Here is an 11,219-nt window from a genome sequence, read left to right as displayed (position 1 = left end):
GTTCATTCAAAAAGGTGCAACCTTTTAAGAAGTATGTACATAATCCCTGAATTCAAGCAAAGCTGCTAAATCAACAATGCTAACAACAACAACAACAACAACAACAACAATAATAATAATAATACATATGGAGAAGTAGAAGTATCAGTATAAGATGTAAAAATACCTTATTACCTCCCGAAACACAGCAGAGGTAGGCTGATCCCCAGTATTTACCCAGTTTTCCATAGATGACCAACAGTAGAGACATGTGTACAGAAGTCAATGACTATACCAAGCCCTCAGGATCAGAAAACACCATACAACTTCAGCAGGGACAAACTGAAACACCAGAAGCTAATGACTCTCATTAGCTCTGATAAACTCTCAAGTGACAGCTGATAATGACCGAACTGGATCAGTGGCAAAAAATTATTCAAACAACATCTGTTGAGCCAGGGACATCACACTCAAAAGCAAACAGTACAGTGCAAGTAACACAGACGCTGATAAAGACAGTTTAGGAAACAGAGGGATAAATAAACACTAAACACGATACAAACACAGGAGGAGACTGAAGCAAGTCTCTACATTCATACATCAATTTCCCAATTGCTGGCTGCCAACTCTTTGCTTATGTCTTAATTAAGAGAAAGGGCACAAGCCAAGACTGAGCTGTGATACCATCAATCACTCACGCTGACCAAAGCAAGTCTAGTGTTGAAAACTGGGTGGCAATAGGAGTGACAGAGGTATGGCGTGCTGATAGGTTGGAGAGATGGCCATCCAGCTGGCGAAGCGGTGCACAGTCAGTGGCAGAATGGATGGCAGGGGGTTCTGCTCAAACGCATCCCAGGAAGGGAGAGCCTACAATAGTTTTCATGCATTCTACTGCTGGTGCATTGGAATACAGCTAGAGAATGATGCAGAAGGAAAACACAAAAAGCAGCTGATAGGAGTGACTTTTATACTCACTGGGGGAGCTGTTCCTCAGAGATTGTGCTGAGTGGCTGTCCAGACGGTCTTCCCACAGTCCTTTGTTGAAAACTCTATTAAAGGTGACTACATACAAAAGTTTTGTATACCTGATCCACTTCTGTTCAAAGGAGTGGGTTTGTTTCGGTAATAAAATATGTTATCTTATAGAAGAATAGAGGAATTTTGGAAAGCTGATAGAAAGAGATAATTCCAGCCTTGCAACAAAAATTACAATGTTTTAATTCACCATTGTTTATGATTAAACTGGATGAAGTCATTATTCTACATTTGGTACTGAATGAACAATTTTTCATTAAGAATTCAATTAAATCCCATATGATACATTTTTGTATGTGCTCAGGGGACCCTGAAAACATATTACCATAAGTGTCATACAGGGAAAAGTTTGGACTGTTTGCATATTTGTATACCCAGACAATAAGCTTCCACGTTCTTATCTGAAAAAGTACAAGAAAGGAATGAACAGCAAATAACGAGCAAGGAAGTTAAATAGCTATACCGTACTAGCAAAAATGGCTTGTTGATTTAATATAAGGATAAGGTTGAACTGTAAGCAGATGCAGGTGAGGAATGAGGAATACTCTGTGAACATAAAGAAATGATAAGAATGAGAAAAGAAAATACTGCAGAGTTGCTGGGTCTTCACATTTTCACATATATACAGTGTGATTTGAAAATAGAATCACAGCATATGCTTAGGGAATACACATTATTCCTCCAGTGTTCTGAGGCTGAAAGGTAATAATCTCTAAGGATGATAAAGCAATCCTTTCCTCCCTCAGATGGACTTTTTTGGGGAATTGGGAGTGGGGGGATTACTTCAGCCCTGCAATCACTGATCCTATATCAGCTCTGTTGTGTCCAGAACAATCAAAACAAACATGTTGTTAAGGTCAAACTATTTCAGACTTTTTTAGGGATGAAATAGGAAAATATTTGCAAAAACAAAACAAATGCCTTACGTTCCTTGGGCTGAGTTCACTGTTTGCAAAACAGTTTCCAAACACTTTAAAATGCATTAAAAGCATAATTCTTTATAGTATTGATCATATTTTCATCATGTTCTGTTAACAGAAATTTTTTAACAACTTGAAACATTTTTTCAATTTCAACCTGAAACATTTTTAACTATCTATATTGCACTTTTTAACTATTTATATTGCACTTTTGCATCTTCAATGAGTCAATCATGGACTATATGATATAATTTGAACTACTTCACTACTTTAAACTCCATGTTTGATTTACCATAATGCACTGAAACCTTAATTTTTTAATATGAATTAATTTTAAGTTATTAAATTGCATTGAGAATACTTTCACTTCTATTTTTGTCTGCAGTTTGTTTTGACTGCTCTTGATTCCCCCTGGTCTGCATTGCTTAAGATCATCTGGAGAAGTCCTATTTGCAGCTGTGCACTGCTGAGGCCGTCCTGGTTAAAACAATCACAGAAGAACCAGCAGCACAGGACACTGCAAAAATTCGCTGCAGGGTCCCAGGTGTGTGCGTGCTACCAACAGCAGAACTGAACAATATCACCATGATTAGAATCAACAACCCAGAACAGGGGCTTATTAATGCACCATGGTGAAAGCATGGAGATATTCCAAGCGGCTTTTCCTGGCATGGCCATGTTCCAGTCACTCTGATCTCAGAGAGATGAGAGACTGGGCAGCGATGAGTGATTCTGATCTCTTAGGCTCCATGACTCAGGCTGGTCTGATGATCAGCAAGGGGTGAGGACGTGGTCTCGTCAGTCAACATCAATTAAAAAAAAAAAAAAAAACCTGTGGCAGAGCTGATGAGGGGAATCTAGCGGAGAACTATTTTTGTTCCAAGCCAATTGTGACTACATTAGGGGATAGGGGGATGTTATGGTCTCTTTAATTAAGCAGGTGTAGGTTATAAATATAACAAGGCACAGATTGAGATTAATCCATGCCCCTCTATCATTTATTAATCTGCAGAAAAAAAGAGGAGAAAGGGGAAAATTTCCTGTCAAAATCACTTCATTGGAAAGCTTTTTCATACTACTAAGAATAAGGCAAAGGGCATTGGAAAGTTACATTTAATGCCATGTAATGTTACTTGAATCCATTTTTTAAAGGTCTTTCCTGAATAATGATCAGCATTACATTGTTGGCTGTGCAATGAACAAAGCAACCTGTGCACATAGAATCCTTCCAGACCCACACTCTAAGCTACTTTGGTGCTGGTACATTTTATAGGTATAATCAACCAATCAATGATTACCTGTGGGTTATCTGATAATTACTAACTGAGGCTGTCCCCTCTGTGCTGTAGTCTTTTTGAGGCTAGACACAATGTGGTAAATTCCACTGGGCAAACAACAAAATACTCTAGCCAACTGCATAAAGAGTGGCTGCTTACAGCCAGTTGGCAATGAGGAAAAGAAACATATCTGTGATTTTGTCAAGGTGGACCATATTATGATGTAAACTTGAAACAATCCAGAGTTAGGAAAGCCTACTGAGGGTTGGGAAAATATGTACAGACATTTCAGAGTACATGACACACAACCAGGACAGAAATGATCAGATACTATGCCTCTCCTTGGATTTATGCTACTTGGAACTCCAGGTTCTTTGCTAGTCATTTGATGTTGTCCATTTAATCTCTACTTTAGTCTGCTGTGCCTGGCTGCTGTCTTAAATTCACAATGGCCTTATTATAGTCCTACCCCCTTCAGGGTCACCTGATAATTACAATTTCTATAATTCTTTTGTTAACAATGCTCTGGTGCGCAAAAATACATTTTAGGATGCATGCTTCACCTTTCTGTGTTTTTATCTTCTGCCTTCTCTTTTTGTTCTGTCTTGTGATGTGAGCAGTTACTGTAAGAAGTAACTGTTTCAGTAAGAAGTTACTGATTCAGCCTCCATTCTGCATTCTGTGTGAACAATTTTTCATTCCAGTATACCCCCAGAGCTGATTAGAGGGCTTCCCCAAGAGTATGGCAATGAGGGAATGAAGTGGAATTAAGTGATGAATGAATCAACCAGAATGTGGTCATGGAGGCTTTTCTCTCTGCTTTGTTGGAGATAGTATCTTTTTTCTATTGTAATATTTAACATCACTTCAATGTTCACTTCAAAATGAATGGCAAAATAGCTAGCTGATAGCTTTCATTGAAATGTTAAATGAAGAAAAATGGTGGATGACTGATATTATTAGCCATATAGTTAGCAAAGGCATATTGTAAATGCACTTCTGTTCTGGTTTAACATTAGCATTCCTCCACAGTAACAGAGATTAATTGTAATTTTTCAGACACTTCAGAAAAAAAACAACTATTGAGTAAAGATAACATGTATAGCTCGTTAGCTATTTTTAAAATGCAGTTGAGAGGTAGGGGGCATATATCTTAGTTGCAATAGTTACATATGTAAACACATATGGTAATTTTCCACTGTTCATTGTCTCATTCCCAGGTATTTGGCCAGGGTATCACATATTTTTCAAACACATTTTAGTTGCAGCTATGTTGCAACATGCAGTTACATATATAAAAACATTATATAGAAAGTCACAAATATACAGCAAGTACACAACACAAGCTGTTCATACACTCAATAGATAGTTCCAGCTATCAAAGTAAGAAAATACCCACTGTGACTGTGCATTACTTGGGGTGACAAAATTGGCATTTACCCCAGTAACCTTATAAATGAAACATAATCAACACCCCCGCACTTCTCGTTGAATGAAGGGAGCGCTTCGGAGACCCCTGCCCTTCCAGCCGCTGAACGACTCTCGCAGGTCTAATTTGTGTTCATATGTGGCAGCCATCTTGGGAAATCAACCCGACTGTCAGACTGGAAAGCAGTCAGCCCTGAAGGTAAGGGTCCACCTCCCTGTTTATACCATGATACGCTGCTGCCATGAATTTAAACTCTCCACTGGTAAGCTTGGTAAAGCCATACAGGAAAGCAATGCATTTGAAATCAGGGCATATATATATATATATATATATATATATATATATATATATATATATATATATATATATATATATATATATTTACATGTTACAGGGTCCCATACCACACTCCTTCACCTCAGGCATGCCAATGATGAGATACATGCCTGTTTCCACTGACTGCTTCAAGCTACACAGCCTCAACTGTAACTAATCCAGTCAGTAGCTACAGCATGCATCAGCTTTATTCAGCTATTCAGCAATGACAAGAAACACTGTAAGGAAAAAAAGGCCTCAATCATTGCAATATCTAAGTTTCATCACAACTCAAGGGATGTAGAAGGGTTTTCTGTAACTTCAGACAATACTGGTCCTCTCTACAAAATGCTCAAGGGTTCGATCTTACAGGGCTGAGTGTATATAAGCAGTCTCAAGTATTGTATTTTTTGTTTTAAGACTGTCAGCAAGGGAACCATCTAGCTTGATGTAGTACTCTCCTATTTGATCATGGTAAGTGTTGCTTGGATTTCATTTACATCATATTGTAAATGTTTTTGTAATCGTGTGCTCATGACCCTAGTTATACATTGTCTACTTCATGAAAGTACCATAAAACTCTTGTACAATGCATTGTATTGATACTAGCATTAGTCTTGCCTGGTGTTATCAGGACAATAAAGTTGTTCTGTCTTTCAAGTGTGACAGTGCTTTTCTCTCTTTTTTCAATCACTACCCCCTTGTTGCACATATAGACACTCCCCATTGCTAAAGCTGGACTCAAGATGGACCCCAACGTTTCTGAAACTAATAGCATTTACCGCTTATTTTTTGTTTCTTTTTGAACAAGTACATCATCCTTTTGTTTGGTCACTTATTGTTTCTTCAAACTACTACCCTCTTGCTTTTTTTGCCAGCTGAACATTTGTCCTGTTGTATATTTGTAGTTGTTCAGGGCAACCCATGCATCCATTTATTTCTAGATGTCCAATCAGACTCTGTATCCTGAACCTTTCCATGTCAGACACTGATAAATTGATTATTACATTTGGTCACAACAAACCCTAACCACTCAGAAACAATACTTCAGGTAACAAAGAGCAACATGTTACCTCAGTTTTTGTTGCATATGCTTTGAAATGTTTCCATGGCTATCTTACAAAAAATTCTTTCTCTAAACCAACAACCACGATTGAATTTTTAATAGGTATTGTGCTCATAATGCTTAACTCGATAGTGTTGTTCCATGAGCCGGCATTCTAATGTGGTGTTTACTGAAACGTCACGTAGATGACACTGTAAGATCCTGATCTGGAAGAATGATTGTGGTGGAAATTAAATTTCAAAGCACTTCAGACGCACAAATTTGACAGTGCAACAAAGAGATCATCGCTTTCCCTTCTGCGCCTTGGGCCCGCAGCGGCAGCATTATAAAGTCAATGCTCACCTTCCTGCTGATGAGGTTAATCCTTTGACAGTGTCTGAAAGGGGAAATTAATCTACTACTAATGCCACAGTTTGTCTTAGCACTTAATACATTTGCCACACAATGAGGGCTAAATTGCTGCTAATTAGTAGCACAGGAACCAGTTGCAAACTGAAGGAATTAGCCATGTCTTGAAATCCCATGATCACCAGAACAAGTCACGCGTTAGTCCCAAGCTGCATTGGGACGAAAGATGAGGAGCATGTGAAAATATCGAAAGTTTGGAATCCGCTGGGAATGTCAGGGAAAATATCAAAGCCTCACTTGACTCTAATGTTTTCAATCACAAACTGTGTTGCTACATGTGTGCCTGGAAGGTCATGTGGCCTTCCTTGTGGGAGGCTAAAATAAGATATCTTACTTTTATTATGATTTGCATCTTGTTCTCTGTTCTGAATGATTAAATGTCAGAGTAAAAACACCTAAGAGTCTTGGTGTGGAAAAAAAGTGTGGCTAAAACAACTGTTTGGGGATATTCTTCACTGTAATCTCAAAAAGCATCATGTTTCATTTTTAATATCACATCTAAACCATTTCCCAAACTACAAGCCTACACCCCCCACCGCGATCACTGCTATTTTACAGTCACGACTGGCCCTGTGTGATCCGCCGACTGGAGATATCCTTCAAAGAATGAAGAAATTGTACATCTCCGCAATTTTAATATCTTTTTTTATTTATTGCAGATGGTATTTCATCTTGCATGCTTTGTTGCTACAAGGTTTACCCTAAGCAAAAACAGTACAGCACAAGGCAGTTGCCTTACAATACAAAGAAAGAAAGAATGAACAAAAATTAAGAAAGAAAGAAAGAAAGCAAGAAAGACAGGTAGCAAGCCATTGTCTCCAATTTTCTCAGGTGCTTTTGTGGGGGCACTGAAGAAGGTCAGCACAATGCACTACCACCCCTAGCAGTGTGGAAGAAGGCAGTAATCATCTGGAGTGCACAGTCCTGGAAAACAAGTCTCACAGTCATACTGCAGTCAAGCCTTCCAGACCACGCACGTTCTGCGGTGATTATCTTGTGCGTCACAGATGTAGGTTTCCAGAGGTGTGGTAAGAAAAGCCTCCAGTCAATATTCCCTTCTATGTCATGGGTCTTGTATCAGACAAGGACTTCATCTCTCACCCTTACTCCCTCGTACTCTCTCTCACACTGCAGCAGGAATTGCTAAATAAACTAAATTTTGCCACTTACAATAATAATAGAGTGGATTTGAGTGCAAATACAGCCTTTCTGCATAATTTTATAAAGCACAGCTTTTATACAATTGTCCCTCCTGGGCAGCTGTCCATGGTGCTGAAAATGTACTTCACGTCTTTTTAACCAGCATTTCCAGAAGGTGTTATCATCAGAGCACACACATCATGCCCCCATGTTTCTAACATGTTGTTTTTTTAATCCATACAAATAGGTGTAACTCCCAAGAACCCAGTCACATACAAAGAAAATGACAAGGAATTCAAGATGAAAGAGGCTGCCATTTGAAGTTCAAGGCTCAACCCCCCCGCCACTGAATTGGTGGTGAAGCTGTGCATTGTGAACTGCAGCAAAACCAGAAGCAGCCAATAATGACAAGCTAGTCACAAGTTCTTAAAGGAGGATGGAAGTGCCACATCTACATACATGTATGAAAAAGAAACTGGAAATAGTCCATCATCCACTTATAGCCTTAGGAGACACTCTGTGGCCCCCATTCATATCATACTGTATTATGTAGATTGTAGATACAAAGTATTATGATTGTGTATACATGGATAAAGGAAAGAGTAGAAAGAATGGATGCAGTATGGCGCATCCTCTTTTGATAATTTAAAAAGCCTAAAACTGTCATGATTCATGGCTTTGCTGGGTGTACTGCTAATTCAAGTACAGTGTGCCTAACCCAAAAAGTCAGAATTTTTTTGATAAAAACACACCGTTTTTTTTTTTTTTTTCCATTTTGAATACACCAAACTGTCTTCCTGAAATGCAGAATTATTCCAATCATTTGTGCAAAACACAACACTGGTACAGTACTGAATAGCATCTTGTTCCTAAAATAAAAAAAAACACATTACTAACCTCATTATCTTCTGACATTTGGAGCCTTGCAGTCTCCCTGTTCCTTTATCTAAAAAGGAGCTGAGTCTCTTCTAAATGTAGGGAATGTGCCTTTGTGAACTAAGTAGAAGTCTATAAATGGACCAGTCAGATTGGAGGTGGGGGACCCACTGGGCCACTGGCTGTCTGTTTGACACCCGATGGCTTTAACATTTTTACACTTGGAGGAGAGAGGGGGCATAGAATTGGGGTTCAGACAGAGGAGGAGACAAAAATCTGTCAGCTCTCATCATCAGTGTTCCATCTTCAATCAATAGTGCAGTGTGTAAGTGTGGGTGTAACATGCAAAGTGTACATCTCTAAACTTTTAAGTCTGATCTAATCTGTAATGTCTATTGCTATATATAGTTGTGTGTTTGTGTGTGTGTGTGTGTGTGTGTGTGTGTGTATGTGTGTGTGTGTGTGTGTGTGTGTGTGTGTGTGTGTGTGTGCGTGAGACTGAAACCCAAATAGCCAAATTACTGGAATCTGAAACATCAAAAATGAGTGATTTCAGTGTCTAATGGGGGAGAGAAAACCAGTGTCTGGCCAATTTGGGAAACAGAAGCACAAGCTCTGAAAACTACGCTGCTGATCTAGCTTTTTTGGATGTATTGTTAAGTGAGTTTCTTTCTAATGGGCCAAGGCTGTCTGACTATCAGTCACTGTCTCTCACAGCAGCACCATCCTCCCCCCAACAAAAAAGACAAGAAACTGGGATTTGGGTCTGAAACAAGAGGATCTTTCTTTAGTACCTACTGCCCCTCATGAACATGTAATTCGATATCATGCTGGCTAAAGGAGGAAATGCTAACAATACATACAAACCTCAGGAGATACTATCCCTCAGATAAATCTCAAGTGACTTTGTGTCTGCTCTAGCCAAGCTAACAGCTCAATAAGAGGAGAACAAATATGTTTCCCCAGTTTGCCTCTAATTCATTATTTGCCTCGTTGAGCTGGAGATGAGTTCACAACATGGAAAAGGGAATACAAAAACAGAAATGTGCAGTTGCTTGGATCAGAAAGGGGGGAACGCAACGGTGTGGAATGGAGGATGACTGTAGGACTGTGTTGGGCCTGGGGGTCAAGCTGCTTAATTGGCGGCCAGACCGTAAATCAGTCCTTCAGAGAACATTTAAATAGCTCATCAGACAGGGGAGGCTCTTAGCAGGCAGATCAGAGAGATGGCGCTCACTGTTTGGCTGCAGCAGACACGTAGCACAGGCCCCTCCAGACAAAACCAGACAGACCCCCCTGGAGCACATTTCACTGTGAGCTGCGGGAGCTCACAGTTGGCCTCAGAACTGCAGGAAAATGTGAACATCCTGAAATGGGAAATGGTCAATCAGCAATGCATGATTTTTCTTTAAGGGTTTCAATAAGAACCTTTGAAAGAAGACATTTGAAAAAAAAAATCAATCTATCTGTCTCTCTATCTCTGTCTGTGTCTGTCTGTCTGACTGTCCATGTCAGAACAGGATTCACAAACTAGTAATGGCAGTGATGGGAATAAATATGAACCTTTCATTGTCTGGAATAAAATCTTTTTGTGAATGATATGACTTTCCTCTGTGTTGTACTATATCAAGATTAAAGTATAACATTTTATATACATTTTTAGGCATAAAAAGTGCAATATATACATTTTCTTCTATAGCATGTTTTTTGCCCTTACTTAGTCAGCAATATAAATATGGATGGAATTATCATGAATACAATTCTACTTCTAGCATCCAAGCAGTGTCACAGCTTTAATACATATGGGAAATAATAACAGAAAATATAAAATAGCATAAAATAATTATGTAACTACATTACATGCATTTAGCAGACGCTCTTATCCAGAGAAACTTCCATCACAATAGAACAGACGATGAACAATATGACAAACAAATTCTGTTCTTTCCATTAAAAACAAAAATGCATTTATTGTTAATGTAGCCAATGTACCCATTACCACTAGTTGTGGAATAAGTTGCAATAAGTCGTGTGATAAACCTTCCCAACAATATACTATTTAGTTGAGGTTCAGTACTGAGGAGTCAGTACTAGAGTTAATGTTATGTATTTTTTAAAAAAAAAAAATTAAACTTGTAAAGATGGATGGTCTAGAAGAGAGAGTACTGAAGGTTTGCAATTTACTATTTATTTGCAATGGCAGTCCTTCTAGGTGAGGAGAGAAACTTTCACTTCACAGTTTGGAAATTTTTGTGTACAGCTATAGAGTTTCAGTGGAAATCAGAGCTAAAGACTAAAGAAGGGATGGTGCATTCACTGTGCTTTCATTGAAGAGCCCTGTTCTCTTTTTAGGAGGAAACTCAAAATAAGTTGGTGATTAGAATATAGAAAAAGATCTCTCAAAAATAGCAACAACAAAAATATCATCAAATTATTAATAGATACAAGGCACTGCTGCAATAACATTACAGCAGGGCAACAGTTTTCATGAGGTTATGACAACATGAATATAGACATTTTCTTATGCAATGAGAGGGAAAGGCAACCTTTGCACGGTGAAAAATGCAGTATTAAACTTTCATTTGCATGCCTTTTTATTCCTCTTTTCTTTCCTAAGTGCCCGAAGGTTCGTTTTATTCAAATGGGAAGTTAAACAAGGGACTACATTCAGTGGGCCTGTTCTACACATGAGTTTAATTCGCCTTTAATATGTCTTTTGACAATATTACCTCAAAACCTGTCAGCTCCAAATGAGTTCATGACATGTTCTCTGA

This window comes from Megalops cyprinoides, chromosome 7 (genome assembly GCF_013368585.1).
Source record: "Megalops cyprinoides isolate fMegCyp1 chromosome 7, fMegCyp1.pri, whole genome shotgun sequence".
Taxonomy (NCBI): domain Eukaryota; kingdom Metazoa; phylum Chordata; class Actinopteri; order Elopiformes; family Megalopidae; genus Megalops; species Megalops cyprinoides.
This window is presented reverse-complemented; position numbering follows the sequence as displayed.